Below are 21,676 nucleotides of genomic sequence, written 5' to 3'. Positions count from 1 at the left end.
TTGGGATGAATTAGCTAAGGCTTTTCTTAATAAATTCTTTCCACCTGGAAAAACTGCTAAATTGAGAATGGATATAACAAGTTTCTCTCAACAGGAAGGAGAGACATTGTATGAAGCTTGGGAGCGTTATCGGGAATTGCAAAGAAGATGCCCTCATCATGGTCTACCCGATTGGCTAGTAGTCCAAACATTTTACAATGGTCTCACCTATCCAACAAAGACACATGTAGATGCAGCAGCGGGAGGAGCTTTAATGGGAAAGACAGCTGAGGAAGCTCAGCAATTGATCGAAGAAATGGCTGCTAACAACTACCAATGGGCAAACGAACGAGGTAATTCAAGGAGAACCGCAGGTATGCTTGAAGTAGATACCTTGAATATGTTAAGTGCAAAAATGGATAATGTGGTTAAGATGCTTAATAGGCAAGTTGGTTCTAGTTCTAATCAAGGAGTAGTTGTTGCAAGTTGTACCATTTGCGGCGGAGATCATGATGATTTTATGTGTTCTAGCAGTGAACAGGTTCAATATCTCAACAATTACAACCGTCCACCCCAAAACAATCCATACTCCAATACTTATAATCCAGGATGGCGTAATCACCCGAATTTTGGATGGAAAGATCAAGGGAACCAACAAAGACCAGTTAATCCACCAGGTTTTCAACAAAAGCAAACACTGCATGAGTCCAAACCAGCTTGGGAATTGGCAATCGAAAAGCTAGCTAATGCATCAAATGATAAAATTGAAAAGTTAGCTAGTGCCACTACTCAACGGTTTGAAAGAATTGAGGGAAGAATGGACCAACTCACCAATATGTACAGGAATGTTGAGGTCCAATTAGGCCAAATTGCCAATGCGGTTAATAATCGCAACCAAGGGGATTTACCTAGCAAAACTGAAGTGAACCCAAGGGAGCATGTGAAGGCCATAACCCTCCGTAGTGGTAAGGAATTAGTTGAGCCGCCAGTAGTTGGAAGTGGAAGAGAGTTTGAAAAAAGAGAGAATAAGAAATTGAGTGAGTTAAAAGAGGGAAGCAAGGAAGAAAAAGGGAAAGAAAAGATAGAGGAAAATGAACTGCAAATGGAAGATGCAACACCAATTCCTCCACCGGTGCCATTCCCTCAAAGATTGAAGCCTTCAAGAAATGACAAAGAATTTGAGAAATTTGTCAACATTTTTAAACAATTACATATTAACATTCCTTTTGTGGATGCTATTTTGCAGATTCCTTCGTACGCGAAGTTTCTCAAGGAGATAATGACCAGGAAAAGGAAGTTGGTAGACAGTGAGACAATTGCATTAACAGAAGAATGTAGTGCAATCATACAAAACAAATTGCCACCCAAATTGAAAGATCCAGGGAGTTTTACAGTTCCTTGCACTATCGGTAATGTAGAATTTTCTAAAGCACTTTGTGACCTTGGTGCAAGTGTGTCATTGATCCCTTTAACTGTGGCTAGGCAATTGGGGTTGAAAGAGTTGAAGCGTACTAACATTTCCTTGCAATTGGCTGACAGGTCTATTAGACATCCAATGGGCATATTGGAAAATGTGCTCATTAAAGTGCAGAAATTTATTATTCCTGTCGATTTTGTTGTTTTAGATATGGAGGAAGATGTAAATGTACCTATTATACTTGGTAGACCATTTCTGGCCACTGCAGGTACAATAATAGACGTCAAACGAGGTAAGTTTAAGTTTCAAATCGGTGAAGAGGAAGTGGAATTTGATTTGAGTAAAGTAGAGAAATATCCCTCTTTTACCGACCATGTTTATTCGGTTGACATATGTGATGAATTGGCATTAGAAATGAGTCAAGTAAATCTTGATAATGATTCTCTTGAACTTTGTCTTAATGGTATAGGTATACAAGAGGAACAGATTGAAGAAATGACTGAATTTTTGCAGGCACAAATTCCTTATAAAAGGAGAAATGCATACGAGGCGTTAGGACTGAGCAAAGGGCTACCTCCACCATCATGTGAGAAAGCACCGCAGCTTGAGCTTAAGCCGCTGCCTAAGCACCTCAAATATGCATTTCTTGGAGAAAAAGAGACACTGCCTGTGATTGTAAATTCAGCATTAAATGAGGAACAATTAGACAAGCTCTTACGTGTTTTGAGGAAGCATTTAAAGGCTATAGGATGGACAATTTCTGATATCAAAGGAATTAGTCCAACTATTTGTATGCACAGGATTTTATTGGAAGAAAATTCTAAACCAGTGGTTGAGACTCAAAGAAGGTTAAATCCAAACATGAAAGAAGTGGTAAGAGTAGAAATCCTTAAATGGTTGGATGCAGGTATAATTTTTCCAATTTCTGACAGTGTGTGGATTTCTCCTATCCATGTAGTACCAAAGAAAGGGGGGATAACCATAGTACATGGTAAAAATGATGAAATGATTCCCTCTAGAGTTGTGGTTGGTTGGCGAGTCTGTATTGATTACAGAAAATTGAATGCAGCTACTAGGAAGGATCATTTCCCTCTTCCTTTTCTTGATCAAATGGTAGAAAGATTGGCCGGATATGAATTTTATTGTTTCTTGGATGGTTTTTCAGGATACAATCAAATAGTCATTGCACCAGAAGATCAAGAGAAAACTACATTCACTTGTCCTTACGGTACTTTTGCATTTCGAAGGATGCCTTTTGGATTGTGCAATGCACCGGCCACTTTCCAACGATGCATGATGGCAATTTTCTCTGATTTTAATGAGAAAATTATGGAAATCTTCATGGATGATTTTTCTGTATTTGGATCTACTTATGATGATTGTCTTAACAATTTAGATCTAATTTTGCAGAGATGTGAAGAAACAAACCTTGTACTCAATTGGGAAAAATGTCACTTCATGGTTTGTGAAGGTATTGTGTTAGGCCACAAAATTTCCTCAGAAGGTATTGAGGTTGATCAAGCCAAAATAGAGGTTATTGAGAGAATGCCTCCACCAACCAATGTGAAAGGCATTCGTAGCTTTCTTGGACATGTGGGATTCTATCGGCGGTTTATTAAGGATTTTTCCAAGATTGCTAAACCTTTATGTGAATTACTTGCAAAAGATGTTCCTTTTCAATTTACTGATGAGTGTTTACTTGCTTTTAATAGGTTAAAGAAGCAACTTGTCTCCGCACCTATCATAGCATCACCGGATTGGAGCTTGCCATTCGAATTAATGTGTGACGCAAGTGATTTTGCAGTTGGGGCTGTTCTTGGGCAAAAACATAATAAGCGACTTCATGTCATTTATTATGCAAGTAAAATGTTAAATGAAGCTCAAGTTAACTATGCAACAACAGAGAAGGAGTTGCTAGCAGTGATTTTTGCATTGGATAAATTTAGATCATACTTAGTAGGATCTAAAGTTATCGTTTATACTGATCATGCAGCACTCAAGTATTTGTTAAATAAGAAAGATGCAAAACCGCGATTAATTCGATGGATTTTATTGTTGCAGGAATTTGACTTGGAGATCAAAGATAAAAAAGGATCCGAGAATTTAGTTGCAGATCATCTTTCTAGACTGGAGAACATGCAGCAAGATGACCATTTGTCCATTAAAGAAGAATTTCCAGATGAGTTTTTAATGGCAATTTATAAGTCACCATGGTATGCTGATCTAGTTAACTTTATAGCTAGTGGAGTGATACCTAATGATTTGAATTCTCATCAAAGAAAAAAATTCTTAAATGATGCTAAACATTACTTTTGGGAGGAACCATTCTTTTACAAACATTGTGCAGATGGAATAATTAGAAGATGTGTTCCGGAGGAGGAGGTACATAGCATTTTAATGCATTGTCATACTCTTGAAACGGGAGGTCATTTTAGTACTACTAAGACTGTAGCAAAGATATGGCAATCTGGATTTTATTGGCCTACTATGCACCAAGATACTAGAAATTGGGTGAAAAGTTGTGATCAATGCCAAAGAACCGGTAATATCTCAAGAAGGAATGAAATGCCTTTGACTACATATTTGGAAGTTGAGTTATTTGATGTTTGGGGCATTGATTTTATGGGACCATTTCCTAGCTCATATAATAACAAGTACATCCTTTTAGCAGTTGATTATGTCTCTAAATGGGTGGAGGCCATTCCTTCACAAACTAATGAGGCTAAAGTTGTGCTTAAGTTCCTGAAACGGAACATATTTTGTAGGTTTGGAGTCCCAAAGGCAATAATAAGCGACGAAGGTAAGCATTTTTGTAATAAAGCTATTGACACTTTGTTGTTTAAATATGGGTGCAGGCATAAAAAGTCACTCCCCTATCATCCTCAAGCTAATGGACAAGCGGAGTTGGCCAACCGGGAAATTAAAATCATTTTGGAAAAAACAGTAAACCGATCAAGAAAGGATTGGTCAAACAAGCTTGAAGATGCTTTATGGGCGTATAGAACGGCATTTAAAACGCCGTTGGGAATGTCTCCATATAAGCTTGTTTATGGGAAAGCATGTCATTTACCTGTGGAAATAGAACATAGAGCTTATTGGGCTGTTAAAGCAATTAACTTTGATTTTAAATCTGCAGGTGAAAAGAGAATGCTTGAGTTAAGCGAATTGGAGGAATTGAGGTTGACTTCGTATGAGAATGTCAAGATTTACAAAGAAAAAGTGAAATTTTGGCATGATAAACATATCCTCCCTAAGCATTTTGAACAAGGGCAAAAGGTTTTGATGTTTAACTCAAGGCTTAAATTATTTCCTGGAAAGCTTAAGTCTCGATGGTCCGGTCCATTTGAAGTGGTTCGCATGTTTCCTTATGGAGCAGTGGAAATAAAAGGAGAAAATGGTGCTCCATTCAAAGTAAATGGCCAAAGATTGAAGCTCTATTTGGCAGGAGAAAAAGTTCCTAAAGGGGTAATTTACTCCTTAGGAAATGCAAAGGAGAATTAAAGAAGTTATAGGATTGTCGAGCCAACGACTATAAACAAAAGCGCTTGTTGGGAGGCAACCCAATAATAATAGTGTATTTGTGTGTTTTTAGGTGTTTCTTACATTTTGGCGTGATTTAATTGACTAATTAGATATATTTCACTTGTTTGTAGGAGGTACGGGAGTTTTATCATCCATCTCGGAGGTGCACTTGAAGAATATGTGTAAAAGGGAGTTTTTCTTATCAAATTGTGTTTTAAGTGCTCAAAATTCCCATGCATATACATACATTGTGCATTTCAAGTATATTTAAGTGAGTTTTGGTGATATCATGGTTATAAAGGCTCATGGACTCATTTGATATACATTTAATGCTCAAAAAAAAAAATGCCATTTTAGTGTAAAAATGCAAAAATGATCAAAGAACCTCACCTCTCGATTTTCAATGTAGATGTGTTTGTTGTGTTTTGAGAGGTTGGATATTATGTTTATGGTATATTACATGTGCATGGGACGTTGGAATTGAGAAAAGGGATGTCCAATGTGTAATTTGGAATTGGCCGAAAAAAGGGAGAAAAAGTTTGAAAAAAATTGCAGTTTCTGCAATTTGTTGCAGAGACACAAGGATCCGAGCTCGGATCCTAAAAGCCCAGACAGATCCGACCGCGGATCCATAGATCCGAGCTCGGATCCATTCCAACCCAGACAGATCCGAGGGCTCGTCTGTGTTTCTGTTGGGGCTGATCCGAGCCCTATCGGATCCGAGCCCTTCCAGAAAGGATCCGACCTCGGATCCTTTCACGATAAGAAAGGAAACGAGGCCTCGGTTCCTCATTTTTCCAGATTTTTTTTTTTCTCTCTTCGAAACCCTATTCCCTTTCCTCCAATCTTCCATTTCATCCATAACATTCCCAATTTTTCACAACAAAAACCTTCACTAACCTCTTCTGAGCATTAACCCTTAACAATTTGAAATCAAAAACATCAAATTGAGGGGTTTTGATCTTCAAAACGCAAATTAGGGCCGAATTGAAATCTTGCAATTTGAGGTCGCGTTTGGGCTTGGTTGTTCTCCATTTTTGCATCATTATCATCCTCCATCATCACTCCATCTATTTGAGGTAACACATTTCGAATTTCTGTGACATTTTATATCTCTCATTTTTGTATATTTTTAGTTTTTCAATATATTTTGCTAATAGCTTAATTGTTGCAAATTCGTGATATAATTGTGATACATTGTGCTCAAATCAGTTGCTATAATTATTTTCATGCTTATTTGTGTGAGAATTATGGATTTGGTGATAGTTTTGAGATTTCCTTCTCAATTTTTGGGCTTGAGCATGTTAGTGGTTTAAACTTGTGAATTTTGCTTTCTGTGAATATATGAACTTGTTCAGAGAGGTATAAATCACTGTTATACCAATTGAAAATGATATGCTAGAGCAATAGCCCATTGGGTAAAAGTGTGTGTTCCCGATCAAGTTAAGCACATTGAACCACTTTTACTTGAAATAATTAGTATTTGGATTAATTGGGACTCATATGTCGTTAACTTAAGTGTTAACGAGTGTTATGAAATGGATTGGAGATATTCTCAAGTGTTTGAGTGTTCATTCTTGCAAATGGATATAATTTAAAATTGTTTGCACTTAATATGCATGAAATGATTTCTTTACTGCTAATATCCTTTCTGAGTGTGGGAATTGGATTTGACAATTGTTAGAAAGTTTATTTGTTTAATTTTGGGTACATTTTGGCAGGGAGTTTAGCCCTTTTTCAAGGGGAAATTCTGCCGAAATTTTCTTAAATTCTTATTTAACATGTATGAGAGAGTTTCTATCGTCTCTAATAAATACTCATCTTGTTTATAGGTGCTATGGCTCGTACAAGGAGGGCTCGTATTCGTACTCCTACACCATCGTCAAGTGAAGAACATACACCTTCTGTGCATGAGGAGTCGCCTGAGGAAGAATCCCCTTCGCCTGAATCACCACCTCGATCTCGCCGGAAAACTGCATCCACTAGCCGTGACGAGCCAATTCCTGACTATGATACCACTCGTTTCACCTCCCTCGAGAATCAACAGTGGTACGAGGCTGGTTTGGACAAAGAGATTATCGTTGAAAAACATTTGGCACCGGAGGTGGATGCACACTACCACATCTCCACGGTATTTAAGCGACTCGGATGGGAGACTATACTAAATTTGCCAAAACATTACTATCCCAATCTGGTCAGGGAATTCTACGCCAATGTAGAAAATAAACAAAGTCACAGTGGCAACCTCATCGTCTCGTGGGTTCGAGGAAGAAGAGTGGCTCTCAATCGCGATACATTGAGACAATTCACCAAACTCAAAGATGAAGGCGAAGATGTCAAATTGACCAAGGAGTTCAAAGCTCGAGACCCTTGGGAAGTGGGAGAGGCCGTGGGACGGCTAAAGGGTCAATACCGTGAGCGAGGAAGTTCGAAAAAACTCACGGTATATGCCGACTCCTTCGAGCATCGGTACCACCTGATTTTCTACCTTTTTGCCTTCAATGTGGTACCGAAAAAGAGTGGCAAACGGGAGATCCGAAATAGCGATCTCTATTTTCTGGATAAAATGATACATGGAGTGGGTAGGCAATTGACTGGTATTCCTCTACCCAGCATTATCATCAGCTATATGCGAACCACAGCTCGTATGAGGGCCGGCGAGACTTGTTTTGGATTTCCTCGGCTGCTATCCCTCATCTTTGAGAAGCTCAAGATTCCCATTGGAACCCAGAGAGCTGTGGTAACTAGGTCGGCCGACGAGGTAAATGATTCGTTACTCAAATCCTTGGGTATTTCTACTGATTTTGGAGCTACTTTGGTCCGGGACACAGGAGAAGCATCGACTTCCACTCAGCCTCCGCCTCACACTGAACCACAAGCGGAAACTCAAGAGACGGAGGCACAGCAGACTCTTCCTCCTCCGGTTCCACGACCACCTCCTCAATCGCGCTCCAAGTGGCAAGAGCTTCTCAATGCTATTTGCTGTATGGAGACGCGAGTCGTCGAGCGCATTGACCAGACGGAACGGATGATGACTGAGCGACTCGACCGACATGATCGCCGTCTTCGTGCGATCGAGGATCATTTTCATATTCGACGGTCCCCTACACCGACACCTCATCAGGAGGAGGGCCATATTGGTACCTCACAGGGTCCTCATGGAGCCGAGGAGGCAGTAGACCCTCGTTCCCAGCAGCCATGATGCTTTTTAGCGCATTAGACCTTTTATTTCTTTATTTTTCTTTTCTTTTGTTAAGACAAACTTTGTAGCTTTTATTTTTCTTTAATTTAAATCATTTTGTGCTACTTATGGTATTTGGTACCCTTGTTCTCTCATTTTGGACAGAAAATGGATGAGCGTGATGATTAAAAGATTCAAACGGCATCACCACCTATTTTGAGGGAAGTTTCAGTTCTTTTACCTTCCTCTACAATGAGGACATTGTAGATTTTAAGTGTGGGGGAGGCATTACTTATCTTATGGATGGGTGATTGTGTGTTGAAATGCATGATTTTAGTTGTTTATGGCTTAAAAATGTTGGAATTATATGTGGAGATAGTCATGAGGATTTCATTACAATTCTTCCATAAAAATGGCCAAAATGTTAAAATTTTAAGTGTCTAATTCTTCCATTGGATAAAATGGTATGTGTATTTTGGAAAAGTTTAGTTCTTATTTGGCCTGGAATGAATTATTATGCAATTAGGATATTTACATTTTAGAAAGTATATTTGGTTAAATAAGAAAAATTATGCTTAGAATTTTGCAAAATTAATGAGATTTATCATTTTTACTTAATTTTATAAGTAAGTGATTGATATAGTCAAAAACAAGGCCAAATTCTTCCTTTAATTATACTTAGAGGGAAAAAGAAATTATATGTCATAAAAAAAAAAAAAAAACAAGAATAATATTATTATTTTTCTACTCCAATGATTCATATACTGAGTAACCGGGGGTTGGCATTTACAAATGTCGACATTCGCGTAAAAAGGTATTGGAATTAAGAGTATGCTTAGCAATTTAAATAAGTGAAATGTTGAGTAACCGGGAATTTTCACCTAAAAGTGTTGATTTTCGCGTAAAAAGACATTTTCATTATTTAAATAAGAAGAAATGTGAATAAATCCCTCTAAATTGATAAGTTTTGGGATAAGGAAGGCCATAAAATTGACTATGTGATTTACTTATTTGTGAAATTAGGATAGAATGAGAGAATTGATTTGAATTTGTTGAAATTAAGGCATAATTATTTTTATTTAATTAAATATTATGAGTATTTAGTGTAATCTGAGAAATGGCATAATGATTGGTTTCTAGGTTTTTGAGGAATTAAATTTGACAAAAGTACGTATATTGTTTTATCTATTAAAATAGTTGAAGTAAGTTGAAAAAAGAAAAAAAAAAAAAGAAAAAAAAAATTGCTTGAGGACAAGCAATGATTCAAGTGTGGGGGAATTTGATAAGTGAATATTTAACGTACATTTTGTATGAATTTGGCATTAATTTTTGGTATGTTCTGAGAAGATTAAGCCATATTTGAACTCTTTTGGTGATAATTGCTTAAATATTGATTAAGGTTTCAAAAAATTGATAAATGAGTGAATTAATGCGTTAATCTTGTGAATTTGTGAAGGTAATTGATGTATGAAATTCATGCACAAGTTCAAAGAAATGTAAGGGTCATCCAGAGGACAAAGTACACAAGAAATTAGGAGCAAAAATGTAGAAAAAAGAGAAGAAGTGAAAAACTGGAAATTGGTCAACACGGATCCGAGCTCGGATCCGTGTGCACAAGATGGATCCGAACCCTCGTCTGTACTTCTGGCGGAGAGCATCCGAGGTCAGGACGATCCGACCTCGGATCCATTACGAAATCCCTCGGATCCTGAAGATCCGAGCTCGGATCCATTTTCACTCCTCGGATCCGAGGCTCGGATCTGTCTCTCTCCTCAGCAAGTGCAACAGCCGTTTTTCTTTACCTTTTTCACAACTTTCCAGCTATTTTGAGGGACAGAAATCGGTGGCACATGCTTCTGCAACAAAAGAAAAGACCAAATGAGTATGGACAAAAGGAAATATCATATCTTTGACTTCTTTTTACAAAATCTGAGTGGAGGAAATTATGAAGTGAGAGGAATGGAATTTCTTCCACCTTTTATGCAGAAACACAGAGGAGAAGCAGAGGATGACCATACGTAGCTAGTTTTTCATTTTGTAACAAGTTTCTCTCTAGTTAGGAGTCTTGGAGAAGCATTTTGTCTTTGGAGTTTTTCACTTGTAATCAGATTGTGCAAGAGCATAGCAGGAATTAGAGAGCTTCACCTTCAGTTGGCTAAGCTTTCTTTCATCTTTCTTATACTTGTACTGTATGATGTTTTGCAGCAATAAACTTGTGATTCTGATTGTTGAATCATACATGAGTAGCTAACTTTCTTCATCTAGGGAGTAGATGAAACTTATGGCTAAATAGTATAAATTGAATGTGATTTACACTTGTTATATCTTGTATTAACTTGTCTACTTGTGTAGCTGTGATTACTTGCTATTGATTGATCACCAATAGTTTGGTTATAGTTGTTATTGTTCAATGAGAATTGGTAATAACAATGGAAACACATGAGTAGAGCTTGAGTTGTATGTTCATGAAAATAGAGATACACGTAGGTGGATTACTTAGCATTTCATGAAATAAAACAGAGTAGTAGTAGTATTTCACCATGAAAATAGGGAAATCTATATTGCTTTAGGCCATTTCATCATGAAAATGAGTCTTGGAAACTTTGGAAATGAATCTGTGGTTAAGCAAGAATAATAGCAAGAAGTAAATCCATTCATTTGTATTGTTTATGCCATAAGTGGAATCTACATCCCTAGAATCTTCCTTAAGTGAAATTTCTCTATTTGCATTCAGCATTTGTTAAACTAGATTTGTATATCAGATTTGTAGATTACAGCATTAGATTTTCTCTGCTCAAATTAATTGTTAGTCTAAATAATAGAGAAAATAAGGGCTTAGTAATTGTTTGAATTGCTCCTCGTGGGATCGACCCGATATACATCTTGTACTACAATTGCGACCTGTATACTTGCAGTCCAACGGGTGTGCACCGGTCAAATCGAGGAGTTGTACATTTCGATCCGGAAATTGAAAGAACATTACGCAGACAAAGGAGGAATACATCACATCAAGAGGAACAAGAGGTTTGGCAGCCAATAGAAGATATTTTGATAGAATTACAATTTGAGGAAGAAATGGCAGAAAATGAATCAAATAGGAGAATTCTGCGAGATTTTGCTTTACCGGGAGCACAAGGATCTCAAACTAGCATTGTAAGACCAACGGTAAACGCTAATAACTTTGAGATAAAACCATCACTGATTCAAATGGTACAACAATCTCAATATGGAGGTAATGCTACTGAGGATCCAAATTCTCACTTGTCAACATTTCTTGAAATTTGTGATACAATTAAGTTTAATGGTGTTAGTGAAGATGCGATTAAACTTCGATTGTTTCCATTTTCACTAAGGGACAAGGCTAAGGTTTGGCTACAATCTCATCCTCCAAATACTTTTACTACTTGGGATGAATTAGCTAAGGCTTTTCTTAATAAATTCTTTCCACCTGGAAAAACTGCTAAATTGAGAATGGATATAACAAGTTTCTCTCAACAGGAAGGAGAGACATTGTATGAAGCTTGGGAGCGTTATCGGGAATTGCAAAGAAGATGCCCTCATCATGGTCTACCCGATTGGCTAGTAGTCCAAACATTTTACAATGGTCTCACCTATCCAACAAAGACACATGTAGATGCAGCAGCGGGAGGAGCTTTAATGGGAAAGACAGCTGAGGAAGCTCAGCAATTGATCGAAGAAATGGCTGCTAACAACTACCAATGGGCAAACGAACGAGGTAATTCAAGGAGAACCGCAGGTATGCTTGAAGTAGATACCTTGAATATGTTAAGTGCAAAAATGGATAATGTGGTTAAGATGCTTAATAGGCAAGTTGGTTCTAGTTCTAATCAAGGAGTAGTTGTTGCAAGTTGTACCATTTGCGGCGGAGATCATGATGATTTTATGTGTTCTAGCAGTGAACAGGTTCAATATCTCAACAATTACAACCGTCCACCCCAAAACAATCCATACTCCAATACTTATAATCCAGGATGGCGTAATCACCCGAATTTTGGATGGAAAGATCAAGGGAACCAACAAAGACCAGTTAATCCACCAGGTTTTCAACAAAAGCAAACACTGCATGAGTCCAAACCAGCTTGGGAATTGGCAATCGAAAAGCTAGCTAATGCATCAAATGATAAAATTGAAAAGTTAGCTAGTGCCACTACTCAACGGTTTGAAAGAATTGAGGGAAGAATGGACCAACTCACCAATATGTACAGGAATGTTGAGGTCCAATTAGGCCAAATTGCCAATGCGGTTAATAATCGCAACCAAGGGGATTTACCTAGCAAAACTGAAGTGAACCCAAGGGAGCATGTGAAGGCCATAACCCTCCGTAGTGGTAAGGAATTAGTTGAGCCGCCAGTAGTTGGAAGTGGAAGAGAGTTTGAAAAAAGAGAGAATAAGAAATTGAGTGAGTTAAAAGAGGGAAGCAAGGAAGAAAAAGGGAAAGAAAAGATAGAGGAAAATGAACTGCAAATGGAAGATGCAACACCAATTCCTCCACCGGTGCCATTCCCTCAAAGATTGAAGCCTTCAAGAAATGACAAAGAATTTGAGAAATTTGTCAACATTTTTAAACAATTACATATTAACATTCCTTTTGTGGATGCTATTTTGCAGATTCCTTCGTACGCGAAGTTTCTCAAGGAGATAATGACCAGGAAAAGGAAGTTGGTAGACAGTGAGACAATTGCATTAACAGAAGAATGTAGTGCAATCATACAAAACAAATTGCCACCCAAATTGAAAGATCCAGGGAGTTTTACAGTTCCTTGCACTATCGGTAATGTAGAATTTTCTAAAGCACTTTGTGACCTTGGTGCAAGTGTGTCATTGATCCCTTTAACTGTGGCTAGGCAATTGGGGTTGAAAGAGTTGAAGCGTACTAACATTTCCTTGCAATTGGCTGACAGGTCTATTAGACATCCAATGGGCATATTGGAAAATGTGCTCATTAAAGTGCAGAAATTTATTATTCCTGTCGATTTTGTTGTTTTAGATATGGAGGAAGATGTAAATGTACCTATTATACTTGGTAGACCATTTCTGGCCACTGCAGGTACAATAATAGACGTCAAACGAGGTAAGTTTAAGTTTCAAATCGGTGAAGAGGAAGTGGAATTTGATTTGAGTAAAGTAGAGAAATATCCCTCTTTTACCGACCATGTTTATTCGGTTGACATATGTGATGAATTGGCATTAGAAATGAGTCAAGTAAATCTTGATAATGATTCTCTTGAACTTTGTCTTAATGGTATAGGTATACAAGAGGAACAGATTGAAGAAATGACTGAATTTTTGCAGGCACAAATTCCTTATAAAAGGAGAAATGCATACGAGGCGTTAGGACTGAGCAAAGGGCTACCTCCACCATCATGTGAGAAAGCACCGCAGCTTGAGCTTAAGCCGCTGCCTAAGCACCTCAAATATGCATTTCTTGGAGAAAAAGAGACACTGCCTGTGATTGTAAATTCAGCATTAAATGAGGAACAATTAGACAAGCTCTTACGTGTTTTGAGGAAGCATTTAAAGGCTATAGGATGGACAATTTCTGATATCAAAGGAATTAGTCCAACTATTTGTATGCACAGGATTTTATTGGAAGAAAATTCTAAACCAGTGGTTGAGACTCAAAGAAGGTTAAATCCAAACATGAAAGAAGTGGTAAGAGTAGAAATCCTTAAATGGTTGGATGCAGGTATAATTTTTCCAATTTCTGACAGTGTGTGGATTTCTCCTATCCATGTAGTACCAAAGAAAGGGGGGATAACCATAGTACATGGTAAAAATGATGAAATGATTCCCTCTAGAGTTGTGGTTGGTTGGCGAGTCTGTATTGATTACAGAAAATTGAATGCAGCTACTAGGAAGGATCATTTCCCTCTTCCTTTTCTTGATCAAATGGTAGAAAGATTGGCCGGATATGAATTTTATTGTTTCTTGGATGGTTTTTCAGGATACAATCAAATAGTCATTGCACCAGAAGATCAAGAGAAAACTACATTCACTTGTCCTTACGGTACTTTTGCATTTCGAAGGATGCCTTTTGGATTGTGCAATGCACCGGCCACTTTCCAACGATGCATGATGGCAATTTTCTCTGATTTTAATGAGAAAATTATGGAAATCTTCATGGATGATTTTTCTGTATTTGGATCTACTTATGATGATTGTCTTAACAATTTAGATCTAATTTTGCAGAGATGTGAAGAAACAAACCTTGTACTCAATTGGGAAAAATGTCACTTCATGGTTTGTGAAGGTATTGTGTTAGGCCACAAAATTTCCTCAGAAGGTATTGAGGTTGATCAAGCCAAAATAGAGGTTATTGAGAGAATGCCTCCACCAACCAATGTGAAAGGCATTCGTAGCTTTCTTGGACATGTGGGATTCTATCGGCGGTTTATTAAGGATTTTTCCAAGATTGCTAAACCTTTATGTGAATTACTTGCAAAAGATGTTCCTTTTCAATTTACTGATGAGTGTTTACTTGCTTTTAATAGGTTAAAGAAGCAACTTGTCTCCGCACCTATCATAGCATCACCGGATTGGAGCTTGCCATTCGAATTAATGTGTGACGCAAGTGATTTTGCAGTTGGGGCTGTTCTTGGGCAAAAACATAATAAGCGACTTCATGTCATTTATTATGCAAGTAAAATGTTAAATGAAGCTCAAGTTAACTATGCAACAACAGAGAAGGAGTTGCTAGCAGTGATTTTTGCATTGGATAAATTTAGATCATACTTAGTAGGATCTAAAGTTATCGTTTATACTGATCATGCAGCACTCAAGTATTTGTTAAATAAGAAAGATGCAAAACCGCGATTAATTCGATGGATTTTATTGTTGCAGGAATTTGACTTGGAGATCAAAGATAAAAAAGGATCCGAGAATTTAGTTGCAGATCATCTTTCTAGACTGGAGAACATGCAGCAAGATGACCATTTGTCCATTAAAGAAGAATTTCCAGATGAGTTTTTAATGGCAATTTATAAGTCACCATGGTATGCTGATCTAGTTAACTTTATAGCTAGTGGAGTGATACCTAATGATTTGAATTCTCATCAAAGAAAAAAATTCTTAAATGATGCTAAACATTACTTTTGGGAGGAACCATTCTTTTACAAACATTGTGCAGATGGAATAATTAGAAGATGTGTTCCGGAGGAGGAGGTACATAGCATTTTAATGCATTGTCATACTCTTGAAACGGGAGGTCATTTTAGTACTACTAAGACTGTAGCAAAGATATGGCAATCTGGATTTTATTGGCCTACTATGCACCAAGATACTAGAAATTGGGTGAAAAGTTGTGATCAATGCCAAAGAACCGGTAATATCTCAAGAAGGAATGAAATGCCTTTGACTACATATTTGGAAGTTGAGTTATTTGATGTTTGGGGCATTGATTTTATGGGACCATTTCCTAGCTCATATAATAACAAGTACATCCTTTTAGCAGTTGATTATGTCTCTAAATGGGTGGAGGCCATTCCTTCACAAACTAATGAGGCTAAAGTTGTGCTTAAGTTCCTGAAACGGAACATATTTTGTAGGTTTGGAGTCCCAAAGGCAATAATAAGCGACGAAGGTAAGCATTTTTGTAATAAAGCTATTGACACTTTGTTGTTTAAATATGGGTGCAGGCATAAAAAGTCACTCCCCTATCATCCTCAAGCTAATGGACAAGCGGAGTTGGCCAACCGGGAAATTAAAATCATTTTGGAAAAAACAGTAAACCGATCAAGAAAGGATTGGTCAAACAAGCTTGAAGATGCTTTATGGGCGTATAGAACGGCATTTAAAACGCCGTTGGGAATGTCTCCATATAAGCTTGTTTATGGGAAAGCATGTCATTTACCTGTGGAAATAGAACATAGAGCTTATTGGGCTGTTAAAGCAATTAACTTTGATTTTAAATCTGCAGGTGAAAAGAGAATGCTTGAGTTAAGCGAATTGGAGGAATTGAGGTTGACTTCGTATGAGAATGTCAAGATTTACAAAGAAAAAGTGAAATTTTGGCATGATAAACATATCCTCCCTAAGCATTTTGAACAAGGGCAAAAGGTTTTGATGTTTAACTCAAGGCTTAAATTATTTCCTGGAAAGCTTAAGTCTCGATGGTCCGGTCCATTTGAAGTGGTTCGCATGTTTCCTTATGGAGCAGTGGAAATAAAAGGAGAAAATGGTGCTCCATTCAAAGTAAATGGCCAAAGATTGAAGCTCTATTTGGCAGGAGAAAAAGTTCCTAAAGGGGTAATTTACTCCTTAGGAAATGCAAAGGAGAATTAAAGAAGTTATAGGATTGTCGAGCCAACGACTATAAACAAAAGCGCTTGTTGGGAGGCAACCCAATAATAATAGTGTATTTGTGTGTTTTTAGGTGTTTCTTACATTTTGGCGTGATTTAATTGACTAATTAGATATATTTCACTTGTTTGTAGGAGGTACGGGAGTTTTATCATCCATCTCGGAGGTGCACTTGAAGAATATGTGTAAAAGGGAGTTTTTCTTATCAAATTGTGTTTTAAGTGCTCAAAATTCCCATGCATATACATACATTGTGCATTTCAAGTATATTTAAGTGAGTTTTGGTGATATCATGGTTATAAAGGCTCATGGACTCATTTGATATACATTTAATGCTCAAAAAAAAAAATGCCATTTTAGTGTAAAAATGCAAAAATGATCAAAGAACCTCACCTCTCGATTTTCAATGTAGATGTGTTTGTTGTGTTTTGAGAGGTTGGATATTATGTTTATGGTATATTACATGTGCATGGGACGTTGGAATTGAGAAAAGGGATGTCCAATGTGTAATTTGGAATTGGCCGAAAAAAGGGAGAAAAAGTTTGAAAAAAATTGCAGTTTCTGCAATTTGTTGCAGAGACACAAGGATCCGAGCTCGGATCCTAAAAGCCCAGACAGATACGACCGCGGATCCATAGATCCGAGCTCGGATCCATTCCAACCCAGACAGATCCGAGGGCTCGTCTGTGTTTCTGTTGGGGCTGATCCGAGCCCTATCGGATCCGAGCCCTTCCAGAAAGGATCCGACCTCGGATCCTTTCACGATAAGAAAGGAAACGAGGCCTCGGTTCCTCATTTTTCCAGATTTTTTTTTTTCTCTCTTCGAAACCCTATTCCCTTTCCTCCAATCTTCCATTTCATCCATAACATTCCCAATTTTTCACAACAAAAACCTTCACTAACCTCTTCTGAGCATTAACCCTTAACAATTTGAAATCAAAAACATCAAATTGAGGGGTTTTGATCTTCAAAACGCAAATTAGGGCCGAATTGAAATCTTGCAATTTGAGGTCGCGTTTGGGCTTGGTTGTTCTCCATTTTTGCATCATTATCATCCTCCATCATCACTCCATCTATTTGAGGTAACACATTTCGAATTTCTGTGACATTTTATATCTCTCATTTTTATATATTTTTAGTTTTTCAATATATTTTGCTAATAGCTTAATTGTTGCAAATTCGTGATATAATTGTGATACATTGTGCTCAAATCAGTTGCTATAATTATTTTCATGCTTATTTGTGTGAGAATTATGGATTTGGTGATAGTTTTGAGATTTCCTTCTCAATTTTTGGGCTTGAGCATGTTAGTGGTTTAAACTTGTGAATTTTGCTTTCTGTGAATATATGAACTTGTTCAGAGAGGTATAAATCACTGTTATACCAATTGAAAATGATATGCTAGAGCAATAGCCCATTGGGTAAAAGTGTGTGTTCCCGATCAAGTTAAGCACATTGAACCACTTTTACTTGAAATAATTAGTATTTGGATTAATTGGGACTCATATGTCGTTAACTTAAGTGTTAACGAGTGTTATGAAATGGATTGGAGATATTCTCAAGTGTTTGAGTGTTCATTCTTGCAAATGGATATAATTTAAAATTGTTTGCACTTAATATGCATGAAATGATTTCTTTACTGCTAATATCCTTTCTGAGTGTGGGAATTGGATTTGACAATTGTTAGAAAGTTTATTTGTTTAATTTTGGGTACATTTTGGCAGGGAGTTTAGCCCTTTTTCAAGGGGAAATTCTGCCGAAATTTTCTTAAATTCTTATTTAACATGTATGAGAGAGTTTCTATCGTCTCTAATAAATACTCATCTTGTTTATAGGTGCTATGGCTCGTACAAGGAGGGCTCGTATTCGTACTCCTACACCATCGTCAAGTGAAGAACATACACCTTCTGTGCATGAGGAGTCGCCTGAGGAAGAATCCCCTTCGCCTGAATCACCACCTCGATCTCGCCGGAAAACTGCATCCACTAGCCGTGACGAGCCAATTCCTGACTATGATACCACTCGTTTCACCTCCCTCGAGAATCAACAGTGGTACGAGGCTGGTTTGGACAAAGAGATTATCGTTGAAAAACATTTGGCACCGGAGGTGGATGCACACTACCACATCTCCACGGTATTTAAGCGACTCGGATGGGAGACTATACTAAATTTGCCAAAACATTACTATCCCAATCTGGTCAGGGAATTCTACGCCAATGTAGAAAATAAACAAAGTCACAGTGGCAACCTCATCGTCTCGTGGGTTCGAGGAAGAAGAGTGGCTCTCAATCGCGATACATTGAGACAATTCACCAAACTCAAAGATGAAGGCGAAGATGTCAAATTGACCAAGGAGTTCAAAGCTCGAGACCCTTGGGAAGTGGGAGAGGCCGTGGGACGGCTAAAGGGTCAATACCGTGAGCGAGGAAGTTCGAAAAAACTCACGGTATATGCCGACTCCTTCGAGCATCGGTACCACCTGATTTTCTACCTTTTTGCCTTCAATGTGGTACCGAAAAAGAGTGGCAAACGGGAGATCCGAAATAGCGATCTCTATTTTCTGGATAAAATGATACATGGAGTGGGTAGGCAATTGACTGGTATTCCTCTACCCAGCATTATCATCAGCTATATGCGAACCACAGCTCGTATGAGGGCCGGCGAGACTTGTTTTGGATTTCCTCGGCTGCTATCCCTCATCTTTGAGAAGCTCAAGATTCCCATTGGAACCCAGAGAGCTGTGGTAACTAGGTCGGCCGACGAGGTAAATGATTCGTTACTCAAATCCTTGGGTATTTCTACTGATTTTGGAGCTACTTTGGTCCGGGACACAGGAGAAGCATCGACTTCCACTCAGCCTCCGCCTCACACTGAACCACAAGCGGAAACTCAAGAGACGGAGGCACAGCAGACTCTTCCTCCTCCGGTTCCACGACCACCTCCTCAATCGCGCTCCAAGTGGCAAGAGCTTCTCAATGCTATTTGCTGTATGGAGACGCGAGTCGTCGAGCGCATTGACCAGACGGAACGGATGATGACTGAGCGACTCGACCGACATGATCGCCGTCTTCGTGCGATCGAGGATCATTTTCATATTCGACGGTCCCCTACACCGACACCTCATCAGGAGGAGGGCCATATTGGTACCTCACAGGGTCCTCATGGAGCCGAGGAGGCAGTAGACCCTCGTTCCCAGCAGCCATGATGCTTTTTTAGCGCATTAGACCTTTTATTTCTTTATTTTTCTTTTCTTTTGTTAAGACAAACTTTGTAGCTTTTATTTTTCTTTAATTTAAATCATTTTGTGCTACTTATGGTATTTGGTACCCTTGTTCTCTCATTTTGGACAGAAAATGGATGAGCGTGATGATTAAAAGATTCAAACGGCATCACCACCTATTTTGAGGGAAGTTTCAGTTCTTTTACCTTCCTCTACAATGAGGACATTGTAGATTTTAAGTGTGGGGGAGGCATTACTTATCTTATGGATGGGTGATTGTGTGTTGAAATGCATGATTTTAGTTGTTTATGGCTTAAAAATGTTGGAATTATATGTGGAGATAGTCATGAGGATTTCATTACAATTCTTCCATAAAAATGGCCAAAATGTTAAAATTTTAAGTGTCTAATTCTTCCATTGGATAAAATGGTATGTGTATTTTGGAAAAGTTTAGTTCTTATTTGGCCTGGAATGAATTATTATGCAATTAGGATATTTACATTTTAGAAAGTATATTTGGTTAAATAAGAAAAATTATGCTTAGAATTTTGCAAAATTAATGAGATTTATCATTTTTACTTAATTTTATAAGTAAGTGATTGATATAGTCAAAAACAAGGCCAAATTCTTCCTTTAATTATACTTAGAGGGAAAAAGAAATTATATGTCATAAAAAAAAAAAAAAAACAAGAATAATATTATTATTTTTCTACTCCAATGATTCATATACTGAGTAACCGGGGGTTGGCATTTACAAATGTCGACATTCGCGTAAAAAGGTATTGGAATTAAGAGTATGCTTAGCAATTTAAATAAGTGAAATGTTGAGTAACCGGGAATTTTCACCTAAAAGTGTTGATTTTCGCGTAAAAAGACATTTTCATTATTTAAATAAGAAGAAATGTGAATAAATCCCTCTAAATTGATAAGTTTTGGGATAAGGAAGGCCATAAAATTGACTATGTGATTTACTTATTTGTGAAATTAGGATAGAATGAGAGAATTGATTTGAATTTGTTGAAATTAAGGCATAATTATTTTTATTTAATTAAATATTATGAGTATTTAGTGTAATCTGAGAAATGGCATAATGATTGGTTTCTAGGTTTTTGAGGAATTAAATTTGACAAAAGTACGTATATTGTTTTATCTATTAAAATAGTTGAAGTAAGTTGAAAAAAGAAAAAAAAAAAAGAAAAAAAAAATTGCTTGAGGACAAGCAATGATTCAAGTGTGGGGGAATTTGATAAGTGAATATTTAACGTACATTTTGTATGAATTTGGCATTAATTTTTGGTATGTTCTGAGAAGATTAAGCCATATTTGAACTCTTTTGGTGATAATTGCTTAAATATTGATTAAGGTTTCAAAAAATTGATAAATGAGTGAATTAATGCGTTAATCTTGTGAATTTGTGAAGGTAATTGATGTATGAAATTCATGCACAAGTTCAAAGAAATGTAAGGGTCATCCAGAGGACAAAGTACACAAGAAATTAGGAGCAAAAATGTAGAAAAAAGAGAAGAAGTGAAAAACTGGAAATTGGTCAACACGGATCCGAGCTCGGATCCGTGTGCACAAGATGGATCCGAACCCTCGTCTGTACTTCTGGCGGAGAGCATCCGAGGTCAGGACGATCCGACCTCGGATCCATTACGAAATCCCTCGGATCCTGAAGATCCGAGCTCGGATCCATTTTCACTCCTCGGATCCGAGGCTCGGATCTGTCTCTCTCCTCAGCAAGTGCAACAGCCGTTTTTCTTTACCTTTTTCACAACTTTCCAGCTATTTTGAGGGACAGAAATCGGTGGCACATGCTTCTGCAACAAAAGAAAAGACCAAATGAGTATGGACAAAAGGAAATATCATATCTTTGACTTCTTTTTACAAAATCTGAGTGGAGGAAATTATGAAGTGAGAGGAATGGAATTTCTTCCACCTTTTATGCAGAAACACAGAGGAGAAGCAGAGGATGACCATACGTAGCTAGTTTTTCATTTTGTAACAAGTTTCTCTCTAGTTAGGAGTCTTGGAGAAG

The 21,676-nt window shown here is 37.6% G+C and overlaps 2 non-coding genes across 2 annotated transcripts; both read right to left on the bottom strand.

The window, feature by feature from the left end:
* Positions 1-58: 58 nt before the first annotated feature.
* On the bottom strand, positions 59-165 carry LOC140004628 (small nucleolar RNA R71). The gene has a single exon (XR_011812687.1). It is a non-coding gene; the product is annotated as a small nucleolar RNA R71 (small nucleolar RNA).
* Positions 166-11,561: 11,396 nt separating this feature from the next.
* Positions 11,562-11,668, bottom strand: LOC140004627 (small nucleolar RNA R71). Its single transcript, XR_011812686.1, has one exon. It is a non-coding gene; the product is annotated as a small nucleolar RNA R71 (small nucleolar RNA).
* Between the last annotated feature and the right edge of the window lie 10,008 nt (positions 11,669-21,676).

This window comes from Coffea arabica, chromosome 3e (genome assembly GCF_036785885.1).
Source record: "Coffea arabica cultivar ET-39 chromosome 3e, Coffea Arabica ET-39 HiFi, whole genome shotgun sequence".
Taxonomy (NCBI): Eukaryota; Viridiplantae; Streptophyta; class Magnoliopsida; order Gentianales; family Rubiaceae; genus Coffea; species Coffea arabica.
The sequence above is the reverse complement of the archived record's forward strand: the minus strand, read 5'-3'. Positions and strand labels throughout refer to the sequence as shown.